Source organism: Chlamydotis macqueenii, chromosome 1 (assembly GCF_036417535.1).
Source record: "Chlamydotis macqueenii isolate bChlMac1 chromosome 1, bChlMac1.mat, whole genome shotgun sequence".
Lineage (NCBI taxonomy): Eukaryota > Metazoa > Chordata > Aves > Otidiformes > Otididae > Chlamydotis > Chlamydotis macqueenii.
The window spans coordinates 91,696,877-91,719,441 of NC_141556.1; the positions used below are offsets into that span (position 1 = coordinate 91,696,877).

Sequence of the window (22,565 nt, forward strand, 5' to 3'; positions counted from 1 at the left end):
ATGTGAGCCGTGCAGTAGGAAGCTGGATATCAGCATCAGTTACAACAAATGAGTATTTAGAAGACTGGCAAGTCAGGTCAGCTTAAAGCTTAAAAGTAAATCTTTTGTAGTCTGCCACTCATTGACAATAAGTATAGCCAGTAGTTCTTAATCATCATTATTTATTATCACTGCGTATTCAAACAGTTAATTCTTAACAATGCTATTCTATATTAGCTGCATGTGTGCAATACCACAGAGTTCATGCCTTGTGATTGTCCTACAGTCCCAGGTGGTCTTAGTCACCAAGGTTGAGGTCATTAGTCAAGCTCTTTCATGAGGGAAGTGACTTCTTTATTCCTAATTTTTTCATTTGCTCTTCTTTGAGGTTTTTATGCTTCTTATTCCTCTTCCCCCACCACCACAAGGGGGATAATCTCATCTGCTCCCAACATTACCTTATTTTTAAGACAAATACTTGCTTTATTTCTACCAGACATTTTTCCAACTTAATCTTCAGGATTGTTCTGGTGCCAGCAGATGCCGTTCCTGCATATTCGGTGTAATTTTTCTAGTCCTGCAGATTTTAGTACTTCTCATGTATTTTCTTGTACTCCCTTTTCTGCAGCAGTAACACAAGTATCCATTTGCCCCTTTGTGATTATATGCTACTTACATACTGGTGCTTAGTTGTATTATAAAATATTTACGCATTTTGTCCAGTTATGCTGGTAGCATTACGGTCTTACAAAATATTATATACTCATGTCAGTGACCAATTGTGGTACTTATGTTTGGTTCAAGGCAAGCAAATATGAATTGTATCCAGACTAGCTGTTGTGGTTTAACCCCAGCTGGCAACTAAGCCCCACACAGACACTTGCTCACTCCCCCCGTTTGGGATACGAGAGAAAATCAGAAGAGTAAGTGTGAGAAAACTCATGGTGAGTTAAAGACAGTTTAATAGGTAAAGCAAAGGCTGCATGCACAAGCAAGGCAAAATGAGGAATCCATTTACTGCTTCCTGTTAACAGCCATCTCCAGGAAAGCAGGACTCCATCATGCATAACAGTGACTTGGAAAGACAAACCCCATAACTCCGAACGTCTCCCCCTTCCTTCCTCTTCCCCCAGCTTTATATGCTGAGCATGATGTCATATGATGTGGAATATCCCTTTGGTCAGTTGGGGTCAGCTGTCCTGGCTGTGTCCCCTCCAAACTTCTTGTGCACCCCCGGCTTACTCACTGGTGGGCTGGTGTGCGAAGCAGAAAAGGCTCTGTGTAAGCACTGCTCAGCAATAATGAAAAGCGTCCCTGTGTTACCAACACTGGTTTCAGCACAAATCCAAACCATAGCTCCATACAGCTGCTATGAAGAAAATTAACTCTTATTGCAGCCAGAACAAGTACGCTAGTGTACTACTTCTTTATGTGTGCAACAGTCTCTGCCTTGGGTACACCATGGGTTTCCAAAAGAGGGAACTTTTCTCCTTGGGTCAAGCTTTTTCACAGAATTTCTTTGATTTCTCTCTGGTGGTGTGGGAGTCTTCTCCAATACTGCTTAGATTGGCAGGGTAGTGAGAATAACAGGTGCAGCTCTGCATAGAAGATGACTGGCTTTTAGCTGGCTATTGTGTGACCCCAAGAGCCCAAAATGGTTCCGATTAACTCAGTTTGTTATCTCTGTGGTCCCTGAACTTTGATGACTTTGCGTGCATAGAGTTTGAGCTCTCTGTTTAAGGCTGACCATTTCATATGCCATAAATTTCACATTTCTTGATTGAGTGAAATGGTTGGTGTTTTCAGAATTTGTTATAGCACTTCATAAAAGGGAGAGACGGTGTTTTGTGTTGTTTTTTAGTGCGGGTTTTTTGTTTGTTTGTTTTATTTGGGTTTGTTTTTTGTTTTGGGGTATATTTTGGGGTTTTTTTGTTGTTCTGTGGTATGGAAAGTTGAGATGAAGCTGCTTCCTCTACAGGGGTCTGTGACGCTAGTGAATTTTCCATAGTTACTACTGCCACATATGGTTTTCTGTACTCTCTGGTCACTGAGTCTTTTTTTTTTCTGTTCTGTGGGGAGTCTTCAGTGAATATCAGCCAGCAGACATAGTGCAAGAAATCTCAGGGGTCATCGGTCAGAAGTTACATTAGACTAAGCCAAATTGCATTTAATGCATTTTTTTCAACTCAGGACCTTACTTTATTTTTACCAACAGTTATTAACAGAGGGCCAACTTGTCTCAGTTGTCAAAAGATGATGGGAGACTGTGTGACAAAGACCATGTTAGGATGTCTCTACAAATGAGGTGTGAAGTCTTGAGCTACATAGCCCTTATCTATAGTGGAGAAAAATAGAAGGCTACTTCTGGGCATCTCTGTAGACAGGGCCAGGAGGGTTGGTGGTGTAACAAATGAGTTCATCACTATGTGGTTCCTGTGGCATTGTTTACACAGTGTCAGTGTAGTATGATGCCTTTCTTAAATACAGAGTAAAATACTGACTATGAGGAGATGGTTAAAAACAGCAAAGGATCCTAGACCTTCTCTGATGTCCTTGCGTAGTTATTTTGTTCATTCCAAGCTAAAAGGATTGCTGTTTTGCTTCTCAATGTACAACCCGGTTGGCGTGACATGGCATGGTGTGACATTATGAAGAACCATGCTACTTGGTTGCAAGAAGGGACCTGCAGTGATGATTTGCTTCATCATTTTACTGTTTTCCTTCACCCTTGACTCTAACCATGTAGTGTATTGCTTTAGCTTTAGTCTTCTGCTAATGACATTGATATTCTTGGGTGAGTGATGCTAACAGAGTTATCTGTATGAGTTCCATGGGCAGTAGCACTTGTTTAATTCTTCTTGGATAGATACTGTCTTCTTGAATAGTTTTGGATCTTTGCACTTTAATCTCCTTTTGAGAGAGTTCAGTGTGATCAGAAAAGAAGGAACAGATTATCGTTCTCCTCAAAATTGTTGTCCAGTCTGACTTACCTGTCTGTATTGCTTTCCCTGAAGTAATGATAATGACAGAAATTATTTTTCTCTTCTTGACTAGAGGACTTTTTGAAATCTTCAGATGAGATTACACACAATTTCAATTCTATTCTATATATTCTATAAGTTCTGTTGGTTCTTTTACCGAGATACGTATTTTTCCAAGTGTTACTTAAGAGCTTGCATTAAGAAACTTAACAAACAGTATTTTGAACTCCTGGAAGAATAAAAATCACTTTCCTGCTTAATACCACCAACTTGAATATTAAATATAATCATCCTGTGTTCTGCACCACTCAACTCAGAAATTGTCCACCATACCTTTCAAGAAAATAGCATTGTGTCATTCAAAGTGTAAAGGGAAAGTGCACCAGAAAAGAAAAATAAGGAATCCTCAAAAAAAAAAAAAAAAGTAAGTTTAGTAAAGGAAACTATGACAACATTGCACTTATAACCTGAACTGTGTGAATTTTAAATTGTCTTCTATAAGCTATGCCTGATAAAAAGAAAACATGAAATTTGCATAAAATGTGACAAAATTAGGGATTGGTACAAGTCATGTCCCTCAGAGATGCATAAAAGGTTATGGAAGGGAAAGAACACCTACATTTCTTCTATATATGTATGTGTGTATATATATCTACGTGCCTATAAACAAAAAACTTCCAAAGCAAAAGTGCCGAAGTTTCTTTTCACTTTCCTTCCTCCCCCATCCCTACTGCACTTAGTCTTTTCAACGTCTTTTTTTACAGAGAACAAAAAAAGGCACAGATTTAAATTTTTGGGGTTGCAAGCTATCTTTAAAGATCTCTTCCCCTTTAATATTTCTAGCTTCTGGCTTTCAAACAATTGCCATTTTACCTAAAAGGGCAACGTGTTTACAGATTGTATGTGAAATCACTTTTGAGTGTAATGTGTTTCCTGAATATCTCTATTTTTAGCTTGGTGATAGCTCAAAGCTAAGAACCCTTCCTAACTGGAACTGTACTTGTGGGAACTTAAAGATAGAGTTCTTAATTTTTTCCTGATATGGACATAGCTTAATGTGGGAGGCATCTTAGAAAATCTGAGACAATCCTCCTCTTATACGTAGCTGTGAGGCTTCTCTCCCCTCCAACTTGGAATTGTGTAGTTTTCTGTTTGAGAACTAACTCTGGTTGCTTCCAGTGCAAAGTTACATGTTGAATGTATTTTTAGCTGTCTTTTTTTCTTTTTTTTTAAGTGCAGTTTGACAACTGGGAATAAGGTGAGCCAAAGCAATGTGACTAACCAGTTTTCTGCGGGTCATCAGCAAGAGCCTGACCAGTGGTGGTACATGGGTCATCACGCTGCTTTAAGAGAAGTGGTGGTAGTACGTAACTCTTCAGAAGATCTGCAAATAAACACTGGCCTGGAATGTTTCGTTAGCATTTTAAGAATAATAAGGGAATACAGATTTAACAGGCTAATATGTGTAAGTGGCCTTGGTACTATCACCTAATACGGTGGGATTTTCTGTAGCCTGAAGAGGTAGGAAATAGTTCTGTACACATTTACTGTGTAGGACTTCCTCCTTTTGGGCTTAATGTGGCTTAGAATGAAGGAAAAACAACTTTTCTCCTGTAATTCATCACTGGAAGAAGCATTTTTTTAATAGATTAGGGAGATCTTTACTTGTCTCTGTGAACATCAGGGCCCTACAGTACTGGTTATTTTTTATTAGTTGCAGACTTCCAGCCAACGAGGACAGAAAGGAGATTGCTAACTACATAAAATTTGGGGCTGGTTTGAATTACAGCTCAGGAGACGGAAAGTTCCTTTTTTTGAGATTCAGTCACAGTTAAGAAATACAAATCCATTAATGTCATAGGACATTGTTAAAGAGTGAAAACTTAAGCTAAAAGCGAGAAATGCATGAGGGAGAATCTTGCATCAGATGGTTACAGCAGAGGACCTGACGACTAGGCTTCTGAGTTCCGCTCCAGCATCTCCAGATCTGCTGGGTGAATAACATAGCTGTTGTTGGCATCACTGTATCTCTTCATGGAAAAGAAAGCATGTTTCTAAATAATTTGGAGATTCAAGGAGGAAAGGCTGAATATGTTTGGGAATTTCTGCCCAATTACTGTACCAGCTGATTATGGGGACATTTGACTACATGTGATTGAAAGCAAACCTGTATTCAATTGACATTAAATAACACAGTATTTTATGTAATACTCTCTATTAGTATACACCAATGCATAATGAGAATTTATAGGTGCATATAACTCCTATAATCTTGTTCTTTTTCTTGTAAACTGTTGCCCAAAAGTTTGGCTTCTTTTCATATTTCTTTTTTCTGCTTGCATACAGTAGAGTAAATGGGCAACAGTCTTAAAAAAGGTAGCCACAGAGTGCAGTAGCAGTTGGTGGTTTGTTTCCTGGCAGGCTTAATGTATTTTGCGAGTACCTTTACTGTGGCAGATAGAGGTAAATTTTGTTCCTTATGCATTGCTTAGTATTGTGGGGAGGAGAAGAGTGGGATAGTGCTGGTCTGCAGAGTTCCTCACCATGCAAAAGGAAACTAAGCACTCCTCCATGATAGACCCACTTCCTTTCTGTAGTTATTTGTAGAGAACACGCTTCAAGAGTACTGAGTTTTCTCTAGGGGACATGCAGAGGAGGGAAGGAGAAGGGTTCTAGATCTTCCATGCAAATTGCAGGCTGGTTCATCTTTGGTAAATCTAGATGCATCTCAGTTATGATGACAAAAAGCCTTGAAGGATCTCTGCTTTTAATTCCATTAAGGTGTATTGAAGAAATGAAAAGTTTAGTTGTATAATATGTAAAGGATCCTTTTTTATTATTATTATTATTATTTGTGAATATTATTTTCACTGTCTTAGCAATTGGGCCTGAAATATTTTTCTGGGCTTAGTGGCGAGATAAAGGCATTAGATCAAGAGTAGTCCAAGATTCAGATTGGCTGGTATTTGCTTATATCACCATGACTGAATGTTACCAGTTTTAAAATGCTTTTTTGTTGTTCAGGAAATTTTAAAACAGCTTTAATTTCAAACATGAAACTTGGCAAGTAACTGGTCCACAATGTGTTCTAATCACTTCTGGTATTTTGGAAAAGACTTGAAAAATATTCAAGTTGTTGTTTTAATAGAGATCTAGTTGCATATCTGCATATGCATATCTGAACTTCTCTTCTTCTTTACCTGGAACATAATTAACTTATGGTCTTGTAGTCCTTTGCCTAGTATTAGTGTTAACATGATGGAACTTAATTTTGTATTGTGCTATACACAGTGTTTTTGTTAGAGTTTTTTACTGCTAAAAAATTATATACCAGTTTCCATTCTGTAGTTTGGTTGACCACTGGGCGGGGGGGGGGGGGGGGGTGTGTGCATTTCATCTCACTGTTTTGTTGGAACATATATTATGGACCAGGTTGCATACCCAACCTTACTTTTCTAATAATACTATTTTATTGTATATTAGAGGTGGTTTGGTTTTTTTTGGAGTGCAAATGGAGCCAGAGTGAATTTTAGTCTCTGCACTAGAAGCAATAGAAGCCCTACTAGCCTGAGCTCATACCTAGCTTATACTCTTCATCTTATGTATTTGAAGCAGAGATAAATATTGCACAGCTTTAAGTGTACACACACTATAGGTCAGAGTCCCTGGAATAACTACAAAACAATTTGTATTGGACCAGGCTGGCAGGATGCTGAGGTCTCTGAATCCAGTCCTGCAACATATCTAGATTTACTTTGCCTCCAGCAAAAGTAGCCATTCTTTTTAAAAATCAATTTTAAACTTATCTAGTAATTATGCCATTGCTTTATTAGCTAGATTTTGCAGGATATGGTTGGCAGTATAACAGCCTTTTTGTTGTTTTTACTAATATTGAAAGAAAATTGAAGAATTTTTTCTCCTTCCCACCCCCCCCCCCCCCCCAATATTATTTCCTGTTCTGACATAGTGATCAGTTTGAGTCATTGCTGATATATTCTCTCTTTCTGTGTTGTTTCTGGGAAAAAAAAAAAATTACAATAGAGCTTTGCCAAATAATAATGCAGGAACTGAACTTCCTGAACTTTTGTATAGTTCCAGCTTGGTCTGAATTTCACTTCTTATAGGATGATGTCTAATTAAACAAGAATTATATATATGGACTTTACTGGGAAATACATGAGAGCTCACGTTGGTTTTACAGTAAAAGTTTAAGCAGCAGATTTACAATACAGTTCAAAGGTCTCAAAGTCTTCTGTTATTAAATTGCCTAAGATTTCTGAGATGGATGAAACTGAGGGGAGTTTGTAGTATTGTCCTTGTAATATTGTATCTCAATAGTCTGTACAATAAGATATTGTTCAGTATCCTCCTTGGGCCTTGAGCGTAATATGGCAGTTACATAAACTGAAGTAATGTGAAACTGCTGGGCATGATTTTTTCATAACATTGTGCAAGATGAAGCTGGTTTTGGACTTCAGGTTAACGGCCTACTGGCAAAAGAATAACTGATGTGCCTGACTAAAAGAGTGCATTGATCTGTGCTTCTGCACATGGTGGGATAAACTCAGACCATGCATCATGTGGAAGAGTCCTGATACCAGGACTCGAGATGCACCTGCTTATATGAAGTCCAAACTTGGCCTGTAGTCCTAACTTTACTTTCTGTTAACTGTAACAAAGTGGGGGGAATGGAAGCTTCATGTGTGAACAAGGGAAGGCAGATTCTCACAGTGCAGGCAGAAAGAGAAGGGGGTGCTTTTTAGGGAGAACAAGGGTTTGGGGTTTGGCTGCTGCATGAAGGTAGAAGGAATATTGTATATCCTGGGAGAAGATCAAAAGTCCCAAAAACATAGATGATGACTCTGAAAAAGGAGCTGGATTGCTAGGTACAGTCTCCTGAGGTCTGATTGGGAAGGCAATGCGCCATTAATGAGAAGACAACAGTAAGAGCTGTGACAACTTCCCAAAGTTTCTTACTGTTGAAGACCTGCAACTTTTACTCAGTTGTTCAGTTTGCTTTTGCTGTCTCAAGAATGAGGAAAACAAAAGTTAGTTTGTCCTTATTCCTGGAGCAGCACGTATCAGCTGGGGCTGTGGTGCTGGAGGTCTGTTCTCTGTATAAGGAAAAGGAAAATTCCTGCTTTAGTGAGAAGGGGGCAGGATGTAGAGAACTTAAGGTCTTGCTGATATTGCTGAGTTTATCCTGAAAATATTCAACTACTGTGTTTAATTGCTTGATGCTTACAGAGATTTAAAATTCAAAATAAAGATTTATCACTTTGATCTTCTTTGCCAAATGTCCCATGAAATGTATGTGTGTTGCCATGCAATTTTTCTTTTCACCTCAGTATATTGCCTTGCATCCAAGATCTTGCCCTTTCATAGATAAGGGTCAGATTGAACTTCTTCAGGGAAGATCTGTGAAGGAAGAGGAGAAGGGGAGAGGGAGTACCCATTAAACAGCCAGTATTACGTGCACACAGTGTCTCTGTGGGGAGAACTGAACGTCATCTGTACCGGAAATTGGCAATGAAAAGCTTTTAACTGTGCAAGGAGGTAGAAGTTCAGGACCTGAAAGAGGATCCCGTTTCCAAAGAGGACTATAAGGATGCTATAAGTGATTACCTTAAACTTGGAAATGTTAATCATTAGAACTAATATCCTTACCCTTAAGAAAAGAAGACAGATGATTTCATGACCACAGTGGCTGCCGTTTTGATTTTAGGTTGCTTTGCAAGGGAGCAAGTTTTGCAACTAGACCATGCTGTTGCAGAATAACATGACAAAGTCATATGCTCCCACAGTGAAAACTTTGTATTTCCAAGTTCAAAACCAAATTCTGTATCAATATTCAATAACATTTTTTACATTTTAAGATATATTAAATACCACATTGTTATGTCATGCATGACTTCATTATTTGGATATTACAATTTTGATTACTTTCCAATTTGATATGTTTCTTATTTCTGAATCGTCAGTTTTTGATGCTGTCAGTGTTTACGTTCTTCTTCTCATCCTTGTTGAATCTATTTAGTGATAATAATCCTAGCACCTATTGCTTGGCATTGGAGTAGATTCGTCTTTCTATTCTTATCTAATACCATTGATTAATAAGTCACTGCTTCCTATCTGTCAGACAGTTTTTATCCACCTTATTGTATTATTATCCAGACCATAATTCTCTAGTCTCTCTATGAGCTTCCTGTGTGGTACTGTGTCAAAGGCCTTGCTAAAATCCAAACAAATTATATCCACCACGTTTTCTTTATCCGCCCAGTTTGTCACTGCACCGAAATACCCGTCACAATGAAACATGTATTGATGTAAGTTTTTGTGTTAAACCAGAATAAATGTGAAGGTTCTGCTGTGGTTATGTGATAGAGCCTGCTTTTTAATAGATATTATTTTATGCACTAAAGATGATTAGAGCCATGGGAGATGATGCCATACAGGAGTGGTGAGACTCTGAAGATCAAAGTATTATGAACCTTGAAAAGAAGTGGGAGAAGCTTATGTGCTACAATAACTTGTAAAGGTCATAAGCAAAGTCCTCAAGCTGTATTCCAAGAGATGCTCAGAGAATATCAGCTTCAGAGCTGCTTCACAGAAAAATTGTATCTTTAGAGAAAATTGTTTGGGCAAGGCCTCGTGAAAGCTGCATGCTGTCACTGTTCCTGTTCCTTGGGAACATAAACAGGATCTAGGGACAGCTTGTGCAAGAAAACAGTTGGAATAGGGAATATCGTGGTTTTCAGGAGCCAACTTGATTACCATCATCGCCCCCGCGTAGGAGGAAAGCTTCAAGAGGTATTTAGAAGGATGCTGGGTCCCACCTGGCTATAGCAGAACTACCAGTTGAACTGCACTTTAGGAGTCCAGGTCAGGTCTTAAGTGCAGTTATAAAGAGACTAACTCTTCAGTGGGTTGAGAAGTTCAGCTTCTAATGTGCTTTCACAGCTGGGCTTCTCAAGTGCTTGTTGCTTACTCTGTTAGCAGTAGGAATAAATGAGAGGTGTAGACTGTGCTATAAAGGGATCCAGCACATTTAACAGGTATGAGGGCTCCTGTGGTGAAATTACATCCAGTACCTGTTTCAGAGTGACCATTAAGGTGGATTATGCATCCCAGCTTTTATCCAGTTGAGTGTCTCTAACTTTCTCAAACTCGTATTTCAAGGAGTGTTAGTCTTTGCCCAAAGGCAGTGTTTTTCATACTTGAATGAAAGTAGTTCAAACACTATTGGGGGGTGTGTGGGGTGTGTGAAAAGTAGCCAAAATTACACCTTTTTCCTGATTAAAATGCTTTTCTAGCTGTAACAGCCACGATTTGAAAATTAAAATTCATTATGGATACAGTCTTCACTGGGAAAGTAAACTCAAAAAATGAATGCCATAAGGAAGACAAAATCTCTGTGGGCACAGATCTTTGCAGTGAACTAATAACAGATGGAGCTTTACCATTTTGAGACAAAAAAAAAAAAACCCTTTGGTCTCCTGTTGTCCATTACTGCAGTGACAGGAACCCTCAGTCCCAGCACAGTGCTGCAGGTTGTCCTCTGCTCCTGCTCTACTAAATCACAAAAACCCCCAGATTTCTCCCATCAGCAGCCCTGTGACCCCACTTTGAGCCTATGGTTAGGAAGAAGCTTGGTTCACTGCTGCTATACCAGGCAGATGTCCATGAGTTCAAAGACAGAACTGGAAATCACCAAAACTCCTGTGTATTTTTGAAAGCGTACAAAGGGCTCCAATTCAGGAAAACCTTCCTTTTGGGGAGGATTCTTTAAGCACAGGCATTACGTGATTTTTTTTTTTTATTTTTTTTCCTTTTTTATTCTGTCCCCACAAGACATGAGAATGATGACAGAATAAACCTGTTTATAGAGAACTAGTGCCAACTAAAGTGCATTCAGCTTAAAAAACAGTAGTAGCGTAATGCTGTATCTGTGTTAATAAGATTTGTTCTTTTGTGTTACTGATGAGCCTAGACAGAGCATTGTGCTGACGTGTCTATACTGGTTCCAGTTTCAGAGTTTGCTTATTTTTTGTTAGATGAGGAGCCTGTGCAGCATTGATGTCTGTGACACAATTAGTCCATGGCTCTGGAACAGGTTGCCCAGAAAGGTGGTGGAGGCCCCATCTCTGGAAACGTTCAAGGCCAGGTTGGATGAGGCTCTGAGCAACCTGACTTAGTCAGGGATGTCCCTGCTCCTTGCAGGGGGGTTGGACTAGATGACCTTTGAAGGTCCCTTCCAACCCTAACCATTCTATGATTCTATGATTCTATGATTTTCAAACCTAAAACACCAGAAAGTAATCTGGGCCATATCCTAAGTCATTATTTCAATTCTGAAGTTGGAATGAGGTCTCTTGACTGGCTCCTGAGCTTATTTGAAAATTCTCGTGAAAGTAATGGGCTTGATTTGCGGGTTTGTTGGGGTTTTTTTTGGTAGTGTTTACTTTTGGTTTGGGTTGTTGTTTTTTTTTTTGTTTGTTTGTTTTTTTTTTTTCCCTGTTGTTGAAGAGGGCTTTCTTGATATAATAAATTACTTTCTTTCCTGAGTAGGGACATCAGTATTTGACTTTCTGTGGATAGTTACTTGTGGCCATTGCTTCATCATTGATTTGCAGTTCCAGAAGTGAGAGCAATGATATGAGCAAGTACTTTAAAAGAGATCAATTGACTGATGTTGTAAATTCTATCTAGAAAATTCAAAAGATATCAATAAGCATCGTGTCGTATTCTCTCCTAGCCTTCTCTCGCCCTGTAACTAATCAACTGTATATGATTCTCATTAACCTGCTCCAGCTGACTTCAGGTATTCAAGGAAAATCAAACCCTTACAGCTGTGGAACTTCCTTATTGCTAAGAGCTTGCAGAATGACTAACAAATGATACTTTTTTTTCTTCTCTTTAATTTTTAGATGGAATGAATGTTGTTCTTATGAAGGTGGGGGACTAGACTGTCCTTTGATACCATCTCTCACAGCATTCTCCTAGAGAAGCTGGCAGCTCATGGCTTGGACAGGTGTACTCTGCAATGGGTAAAAAAAATGACTGGATGGCTGAGCATAGAGAGTTGTGGTGCATGCAGTTAAATCCAGTTGATGGCTGGTCACAAGAGATGTTCCCCAGGGCTCAGTTTTGGGACTAGTTCTGTTTAATATCTTTATCAATTATCTGGATGAGAGGATTGAGTGCTCCTTCAGTAAGCTGGGTGGGAGTGTCGGTCTGCAGGAGAGTAGGAAGAGTCTACAGAGGGATCGGGACAGGCTGGATCGATGAGCCGAGGCCAGTTGTGTGAGGTTCAACAAGGCCAAGTGATGGGTCCAACAACAACCCCATGCAATGCTACAGGCTTGGGGAAGAGTAGCTGGAAAGCTTCCTGACAGAAAAGATCCTGGGGGTGTTGGTTGGCAGCTGGCTGAACATGAGCCAGCAGTGTGCCCAGGTGGCCATGATGGCCAACAGCATCCTGGCTTGTATCAGGAATAGCATGACCAGCAGGTGTAGGGAAGTGATCGTGCCCCTGTACTTGGCACTGGTGAGACTGCATCTCAAAGACTCTATTCAGTTTTGGTCCCCTCACTACAAGAAGGACGTTGAGGTGCTGGAGCACGTCCAGAGAAGGGCCACAAAGCTGCTGAAGGTCCTGGAGAACAAGTCTTCTGAGGACTGACTGAGGGAACTGGGATTGTTTAGTCTGGAAGAATGGAGGCTGATAGGAGACTTTATCGCTTTCTACAACTGCCTGAAAGGAGATTCTAGTGAGGTGGGGTTGGTCTCTTCTTATAAGTAACTAGCAATAGGACAAGAGGAAATGGCCTCAAGTTGCAGCAGAGGAGGTTTAGATTGGATATTAGGAAATTTTTTTTCACTGGAAGGGTTGTCAAGCATTGGAACAGGCTGCCCAGGGAAGTGGTGGAGTCCCTATCCCTGGAGGTATTAAAAAAAAATGTGTAGATGTGGCACTTCAGGACATGGTTTAGTAGGCATGGTGGTGTTGGGTTGACAGTTGGGCTTCATGATCTTAGAGGTCTTTTCCAACCTTAAAGATTCTATGATTCTATTCTATTCAGTGGTTTTATGAAAATTGTTTACCTTCTGATATTTGTTTTTAAAGCCTTCACAGAGAGCTAACACTTCCTCTCCTGTTGACGCTCTGCTAACGTACCTCATTCCTGACCTGCCATACTCCTCATTCTTGCAATTCCAACTCTTGGGCCTCTCTCAAGCAGAAGTTCACCAGCTGTTCTTGAGCCACGGCCCTTGCTTTTCACAAGGGGATTAAGCCACTCTTTTCAGACAGCGGTCTCCTGCCCCACGGTGTTAAGCACGCTCACCCGTGCACAGGAATGCGGGCCTTCTGCTTAAGATGCTGCCTCCATTTCTACCTCTTACTTGTTCATACCTGTCTAAATAATTTCATCTCGAGGTCACAGGTTTCTAAGTTTGTAAAATGAAAGATACTACCGAAGTGGCAGTGATTGATATTCTGAGTTTAATGAGGTTTTCTGTAGGTTTTGCTCTGGGTTTAACTCCAACCTGTAGCTAAAATGGCTCTTTAGGAGGCTCTGTCTGTGTGTATTGTATGTAAAGAGTTCTGTTAACTGCGGCTATTTAATTGAAGTTTTTCAAAATGGCAGCAAACATGCTTTCACAGCGAGATGTTTCCCAGGCTCTGTTTCTCCTAATGGGCGGATTGCAGCTTATACCGCTTACACCTGTTTTGAGGAGAAGGGGCCACTTTACTTGTAGGTACTGTGCCCCGGTGCTTAACTCCCAGAGTAATGCCACATGTTGCATTTCTTCCTTTTCCTTTCATCAGAAGAACGTGCATGGAGCAGGAAGGACTACGGGTTTAGAAGTACTAGTAAAATACACCAAAGAGCAGTTGTCAGGATGGTGCTCAGCATGGGAAGGGGGTGCTGGACCTTTGTGCTTTGATAGGGCTAAATGCTTCCTCATTCTCTACAAGAAAATGGGGGGTTTGGACAAAATTCGCTGTGGTGAAGTCCATGCACCAATTTATTCCTATTTAGGTCATCAGAATAGGGCTTCAGTGGTGCAGTCTGTATGCTGGCTCTCTGTACAGGGATACATTTCACCCTCAGTGAATGCTCTTTGTTTTCTCAGTTGAGGTCAGTTTTTTTGTTGCATTCATTAAAAGAAATAGCTTTGGATTGCAAATACCGCTGCCCCTCATCTTCCCTGCCAGCAAGCCGGCGTTACAGTCCTGAAGATGTTAGAAAAGGGGTAAATTCCGAAGGGGAAGGAAGGGAAAGAAATGGAAGTCCAGATACTGAAGCTGTTATTGCTTATCTGGCAGTTGTGCTGTTGCTGACTTCTGATGGACTTAGAATTTTTTGCCTGGATTTCTCCGCTGTTCCTCTGTCTATCTTACTAGATGCCAATCAGGAGAAAGAAGGGTAGTTACCTGATGTAAAGATTTTCTAAAGGATGAGGAACACGTTTCTCAAATGATTCCTTCAAGAAAAATTCCATCCAAGCCTATAAAGGTTATCCTGTGGCAGCATCGTCCCAGTGCCTCTGTCTGGGGGCTCTCGTTCCTTCATTCGAATGCTCAAGAATCAGTTCTGCGTAAGATTTGATAATTCTTGCTGTGCTGTCCCTTTCCATGCTCTCTGCTTTGTCTCCTGCTTTTTAATATCTCTGATCTTGACAGAGTGGAAAAGTTAAACCTAAAAATAAGTTCCCGAGCTCATTCCCATTTGTGGTATACACGTGTGTATGAACATGTTTGTGTGATAGTATGTCATCTGGTGCTGTGCATTTCTTTCTAAACATCTGTGGGAACGGATTGGGAAGGCTCATACGACCCTAAAGTCTGAAGAACTGGGTTTTTACTCATTGGAGAACAAAGAAAAGATTTCACTTAGGAATTGCCCCCAGCCTGCGGGACATTCAAAATCAGTGTTAGATTTGCATCCAGGATTTATTTGCAGATCGCTGTCAGTGTACTGCTGGTGAAGAGAATAGCTTTGACTTTGAATGGGGTAAATGAGACAAATTCTGCTGTCACCTTTTAAAAATAAGATTTAATCAAGTTTTGATTTGTTCCTTTAATGAATCATTGGTACATTGTATGTATCTGTGTATATAGCTGTATGGTTTGTTATTATGAACCCAAATCCTGACAACTTATTGCAAAATTGTTTTAATTTATTATTAATATTTTTTTGTTTTCTCATTTCTCCTGCCTTTGGAGCCTTTATAGTTAGATATAATTAAAACCACAGGTTTTAAACTCCAGTCTAACATTTAAACTTATATTTATGGTGCAACCCCTGGAGTTTTATTGTCATTCCAACTGCATTTTGAAAAAAAAAATTTTTTTTTGCATCTGTTCAAATGCTGTCTCTTCAAGCTACCACTTTTTAATCATCTGTTTTGCATAGTAAAATGACATTTATTTTAAGTGATAAGAAACCTTGCAGCTTTGTAGAGTAGCTATTTTGTATCCCTTAACAAAAGGGTGCAAGGGACCTTTTGCCTTGTACACTTTAAAAACACCTTTCCTCTTTTTGAACTTGTCTTTCCTTCTCTACTCCTCCATGCAAGAGTCTGAAAGTGCTACATGCTGTAGAAAGGATTTTTTAAAAATGTTGTTGGCTGGCATTATGTTAAACCATATTTTTCCTTTTGGTGCGTATGTTCTGGTCCTAGCAATGTCCTTGTTTTGCTGAAATTAACATTTTTCCCCTCCAAGTCGTTGGTATGTGATGGTGTTTTTCTGTCATCTTTAATTGTGATGCTTTTTTTTTTTTTAATTAGTGTAAGGTCGATTGTTAAAATTAAGTGGCAAAAGGCTTCTTTCCAAGTTATTCAGGGATCTTTTGCTGAAGAAATATATTTTGCTACTCTCAATTGCCTTTTTCCCCTTCTTCTTTCATTGCAAACTACTCTGGGAAGAGCTTCTTTTAACAAAAAAAAAAAAGGCTACGCTTGACTGATAATGCATTGCTTTGGATGGTGAAACATTATGAAAGTTTAATTTTTAATTAAATCTGAAATACCAATTATAACTGAAAGAGATTTTAACCTGTTTCTTTTCAGACTGCCTGAAGTTACATTGTAGATGCTGAAATCACTGCACCTTAAAAACAAAAAGATTAAGCTGCACTGCATTCTTGTAAGTAAAAGCTTTTTCTGGTACCTTTTGTCCGTATTTTTGCTCTATATGCATCCACAGTGTTAGCACAGTAACTGGTCTTGCATAAAGGTCAGAGTCCCCTTGAATGGGATTTGGAAGTTCAAAGGACTTAAATCTTGCAGATCTTTAATTTCAGACCCCTGAATAGATCATTCTTTTCTGCTTTGTTTTGAATATTATTAGGAATAGCGTGCATCTCTGTGTCTGTTGACTTACAGTTCCTGTCGCTTTGTCAGTGAGGATTTCTGCACTTCAGTGCAGAGACAACAGAAAGTAGCAGAAGATTCCTTATAGCATAAAATATAGTTTATTCCCTTTTCGTGATGTCATAACAAATTTTTCTCCTTTATACATGAAAAAAAGCCAAAGAACTTTCTGATGACATCATAGGGAGTTTCAGCTGCTTTAAGGTGTAGATGAAGGCAGAAATGCCTAATTCATCTGTGCCGTGACACAACAAAACAGTTGAAATAACGTCTTACATCTCTCAGCAAGAAAGGAGTCTCTTTCTAAGAGCATAGTTATCCCATAAATGCAAATCAGATTGTGCATCAGTCTGATCTACCCTTATTTAGAATGTGTTTGTTGAATGTATTTGGGACAATAATTAAGATTTGGAACTTCAGTAGCTGAACAACAGGCATGCAAAAGAAGATTGGAAAATATAGTAGATACTAAATTCAGATTAAATTAATCTGACTTTAATGAAATAATATATGAATAAAAATCCAGGAGCTTGTAGATAGTAGGGAAAAAAATGATTTTAGTTGAACGGTACAAAGCTGTGGAATATTACAAAGCAGTCGGTTTGTTTTCTTGTTTAAGATCAAAATGTGCAGGCTGTAATGAAATCCAGAGCCTTCTTCCAAAGTGGTACTTTTGTACTTCAGTGTTAAAATACTTTAACTATTACATAGGATTTTTCCTTTCTTCCTCTCTCCACCCTGCTTTTTTTTTTTTTAATTGTATTTTAATGATTTATTTTAAACTAGCTGAAGGGTACAGTACACTGTGGGCAGCTAATGCATGCCCCTTCCAGTGTGGAGCGCCAAGCATGACTCAGGCAGGCAGATTGTGCCATTCTGGCCCTACTCCATTGTGTTTTTACATTACTGGCAAGGGCCGTGCCATTGTGTTGTTTAAATATTGTGTATTAACTGCAGGCTGTGGCCAGTGAATGGTATTTAACATTTTCTGCTCATCCTTCCTGAATACGAGCAGCTTCCCTGGCCAGCAGAGCTTAACCTTGCAGTTATGCTGGTGAGCTGAGTTGAAAACACTCGTGGGTTTGCTGGTTCCAGCAGCTATTTAAAGGGAGGTGTGGAGGGGTAAGTAGGGGAACACTTCTGAGTCTATGAATACAGAATTTCAAACTCGTCTTGCAATTTGGTGTGAACAACCAGGAGAAATATTTTTTTGGAAAGTAGAAGTAATTCTCTTTCACAAAATGCAGCAGCACAGTGAGGAGTGAATTAAGGCATGTTCTTTGAATCCTTAGGATCCAGATGGTCAGTAAGTCCTGCACGGACAGCCCTTAGGCAAAATACCAGGTAGCAATGCGTGGGCCTGATGATTGGTGCTGCCTGGAACGGGCTTTTTTTTTAGTTCTATGAGACTCTAGACTTTGGAGGGGAGATAAATACAAAGAATAAAACTTGTGAATAGGAAATATTTTTTTTTTAATCAAGGGTGGCAAACACTTCAAGGCAGAGATGTTGAGCAGCTTGCTCAAGGTCAGAATAAATCAGTAGTCAAACTGGGAATGGGGGGTGGGATCACGACTCCAAGTCTCTTCTGTTCTGCCCAGTTCTTCTTTCTGTTCAATGAAGTAAAGGTCCGAGTTTCTAATCTTTGAGTTTCTTGTGTCATTTGCTTTTTCCTAAAAAAAAAAAAAGAAAAAAGAAAAAAAAATCCCACCTGTAAACTCCTAGCTGCTTGTAAGTTCTATACCATTGGCATACAGCCTGTCTCTGGAATACATAAGCACAGGATGGGGGGAACTTTTACATATGCACATGTATGCTGGAAAATGAGGATGTTATTCTTGCTATACCTTGTGTCCATATAACTGGTAGCTTGGCACAATACAAATGGTGGGCACCTTCTTTATAAGGGGAGGTATGCTTTAAGGATTTCCTTTGTTTCCTATGTATGTTCGCTGTAATCAAGTGTCTCTTAATTGTAAGACCTTTAATAAAGTGAACTTCCCAGTATGGCTTTCCTGTATTAACCTGAAAACAGCAAGAAGGCAAGCCATGCTCTGGTAGTTTTCTGGGGTTTTTTGAATTGGATTTGTTTAATGGAAGAGTGGAAAACTTGCTTTAGGGTAGGGATGTCCCTAAAGCAACTGATTAATATAAGATGGGCCAAGTTTTCGACTGGTACAAAAATATGCTCGACTTGATACGTGGCATTAGAAGAAAATACAGATTCACAGCACGTGAACATCTGTCAGAAAGTTGCATAAAAACACAGCCTTCTAATACTCTTAATGGGAAAGGTCTGTGGTCTGAATTCTTTCTATGTTGGGTGCTCTGGCCATGTTTTGCGAAGTAGTAAAGTTATGTGGATTGATAGGCAAGTAGATTCATTGAAGTCCATGAGTCTACTCAAATACTTAACTTCAAGGATGTGGTTAAGTACTTTGCTGTTTGCAACTAACCCCAAATAGGATTAAGTCTACTATGAGGAGCTACCTCTGCTCACATTCAGTGTCTGCTTGATTTTAGAGGGAGATAGTGACAGCGTATTGTGTGTGAAAGAAAAAGATGCTGTACACACAACCTGAAAACCTATACAAGAGACACACTGGATGCACTGTCAAAGCAATGGTTTTAGTTACCTTGCCATTGACTAAGGCCAATAGGGAATATACGACACATTATTTTTGTTAAAAAGAGAGATTTGTCAAGGTTTCAGCCTTATGCAGCCTTGTGGTCTGATTACTGACTAAAATACCCGGTGCTGTAATCATGATGTATGCTGGCTTATTGAGTGGCATCAGACAAGTCGTTTAACCTTGGTGTGCCTTGTTCAGCAGATCACTTTTTCAATCTGGTTCAAACTGATACAGCTCTGTGAACATTATTGGGTTTGTCTTTGCAAAGCTCTTAGAGGAAAAATAGTAGCCATTGTTATTATTAATAAGTATATTGTGTAGACAAATCACGAGGGATGGAGATACAGCCACTCACAGGGGTAATCTTTCACAACTCACTTGTGCCTTTGTTTAATTCCATCACTTAAAGGTATCAAGGCCAACTCCAATTTACAGAAGTATTTCTCATGTCACTCTCCCCACTGTTGAGTATTTTATTGTTCGTGTTCTCTCTCCGTCTGTTTCTCTGCTACTTTCCTCCATGCTGAATTAACCTTGCGTACCAAACTTTATTCCTCTTTTTTGTATTATACAGCAGAGACATTTGTGTAGCCTCCAAATTACAGAGAGTAAATTCATTTTGTCTAGTGATTGTTTGCTGATGATGTATGAAACAGACAGAAGACAGTTTGCATTTTCATAAGTTCAATTGAGCTTGCAGGCATAAGGAAAGGAACAGGCAGAACCCAAGCCAATATGACACAGTAAGCTGACATCCCAGAGTGCATGCCGCATATGTAGCGTCAGGACGTCAAGGCTGAGAAGGGCTTCGTCCATCACAGTGGTGCTTTTAAATGAAGGAGGAGTTCTGAAGCAACAAACAAGCTATCCTACTGTGTTCTTCACAAGTGTAAGAATCCTTGCAGTTCCTGATAGATATGGGATCTGTCCTTCCCTCCTGTAACTTGCTGTTTTAACTGGAATTTCACGTCTAAGATGGTCTGCTTTGAGCCCTGCAAATTCCCAGTTCCTATCCTCTGACAAAATGTAAACTCTCAATAGTTTGTTAAACCGTTGGAGTTTCTTTGGTGCAGAACATGCTGGCTTGTAGAAGCTATACTGGAGAAGACGTACAAAACGTATGGAAGTACGGAAGTGTGCTTCCTTTGAAAAAAGATCAATGTCTTGGGGCTGACTGTCGCTGAGGAATTGTGTTAGCACTAACAAAGAGAATTAATTTTGCCTTTTCCCCTTCCTATACCAAGGCATTAATCCAGAAACTCACAGGGATAAACTCTGCCCTGATTTCTACCTGTGGAAGCCCAGAGGAGATATGGAGAGGTCAAAAATGTTTGTGAAGGCAGAAATTGTTCTAGTGTTAAAATTGTTGAAAAAGCAGAAACTGGTTGATTGTTATCTGGCCCAGGAGCAATATATAGGAGCCTTACGTGGTAGTATATGCTTCTGAAAGTGTTACTTACGTTATATGTTAAGAAGAATATGAAAAAAATATTCTAGTGAGTGAAAAGTTATAATCAGGAGCACAGTGATTAATTGTTCTTCATATCCAGTAGAAGAAAGATCTAAAGAAATCAGTTCAACAAGCAGTGAAAATTGCCAGGTTACGTATTAAGAACCATGTTCTGACTGTATCGGTTGTAAAGCACTGGGACGCCCAACCTCTAGCTACTGCGGAAGCATGGGAGGTTTCTGTTTTAAGGAACTGGTTGGAAAACCATCTCTCAGGGCATGCTAGAACTCCTCGTAAGGCCAGCCTGGATGGGTTCTGTTGCTCCCTGGCATTTCTGTGATTCAGTGTACCGTTTGGGAATGTTGGTATGTGGCTAATACATTCCTGATTAATAAAGCTTAATGTTCCCGAAAGATCCCCAGGGTTCTCATTTTTCCATCTTCTCATAACTGAAACCATATTGTTTCTTCAAAGATTGCATTGGGCTGCCAGCATTTTGCTTTGACCCTTCTTTTTTTAGAGAAGGACAGAGGAGGGAATCATATAGACACTGAAAGACAGATTTTTCAGTTGCTGTGAGTCTGCATGGTTTCTTTCCAGTCAGTACACTAACGCTGATTTGTTTCAGTTACTGGTTTTTAAAATTTGGATGAATGGATGCACTCCAGGTATAGCCTGATACAAAGGTTTCTGACACAGATCATGGAGACAGTTGAAAGTTGCAAATAGGATTGATGATCAGAAGAAAGGCGTAATGGGACTGGAGTAAAGCCTACTACAAAAAGGTAAATTTCTGAGGAGGTTGGGAGCTTTGTGATTTGTCTGTTTTCTGAATTTTCATGTAAACATCCTTGAAAGATATTTTTGCTTAATGAAACTGCAAAATCTGGAAATGCAGTTGGGCAGCTTGAAAATTTTGTTAGCACTCAGGTTGGTTTTAATCAGTCCCATTCACAACTTAGCACAAAAAAGTGTTGGGACTGATTGTTAATTAAATCCCTCGTGCTTTTTTTTTTTTGTTTTCTTGCAGATGTTTAAAGTTTGGTTTTTTTGGGAGGTGAAGGGGTTGTGTGGGACTTGCTTTGGTTGTTGTGGTAGGTCTGTATTTTGAGGGCATCAGTTGTAGTGTACAAGTGGGCAGAATTCTGACTTTTTTCATAGGTGTCAGCTCTTTCTTTTTTTTTTTTTTTTTTTTTTTTTTCAGAATAGCAGCCACAATAGATGGAGAAATGAAAATGTCTCTCCTGTGTGTGGTTGCTTTAGTGTATATAAAGGAGTTTGGGTTGTGATTCACTCATATTAAAAGGGCATGGGAATATTAGCATTGATTCCCTGAGTAGCACTACTTTAGTAAGTTGTAAAACACTTCAGCATTTCAGCACCTGAAGATGTTATGGTGAAAGTGGAAAATCTTTCACTCCATTTATCAAAGCATTTTCTGGTCTACTTCAAGATAAAAGAAGGACTAAATATTATTCAGCATGGAAAATTATCTTAGACCAGACATCTCGAATAAGCTACAAAAGGAAAAAAGACAGCACAGACCTGGCCTTTTCCAAGCCTCGGTACTCCTATTTTGTCCTATCCAAAATGAAATTCTTCAACTAAACCAGTGTATAATGGGAGGAACTCCACAGAAGGGCATTGTGGTTATTCTATATTTACATCAGCATCCCTGAGGACACTCTCACTGAATCATTTCAAATTCCAGCGTCTGATGTAGGGCAGTCTGATGAATGTAAGCTACCCAAACTTTCTGGTCTGTTTTCTTCATTAGCTAAGTGGTCTAGCTCTGAATCTTACTATAGAGGATCTGGTTTTTCTTATTGCTCTCTTTCTCCTCATTGCTCCTGCATCTAGATAATAGATTAGAAGAGATTTTTATCTCAGTTACATCAAAACTTTTGTCTGTTGTTTTCGACAGTTTCCACTGGCATGAGAGATATCAGAATATTTGTTTTATTTATGTATTTTTAAAAATAAATAATCTACAGAGCTCCACTACTGACATGTCCATGGCTTTGATGCCAGTTCCCACTCTGCAGGGCGTTCAGAAGTCTGATGGCGAACACTGTCCTTCAGATACTTATTTTAACAGTCCTGTAATTCCTCATGACAAAAGAATTCATCCAGCATCTT

The 22,565-nt window shown here is 39.4% G+C and overlaps 1 long non-coding RNA gene across 3 annotated transcripts in view; it reads left to right on the forward strand.

Moving 5' to 3' along the window:
* The window catches only part of LOC147602201 (uncharacterized), a 332,633-nt gene that overhangs the window by 159,996 nt on the left and 150,072 nt on the right, over nt 1-22,565 (forward strand). For all 3 annotated transcript variants that reach the window (XR_015260407.1, XR_015260408.1, XR_015260406.1), the window contains exon 4: nt 16,041-16,116. This is a non-coding gene — a long non-coding RNA (uncharacterized LOC147602201). The remainder of the gene's footprint in view (nt 1-16,040; nt 16,117-22,565) is intronic.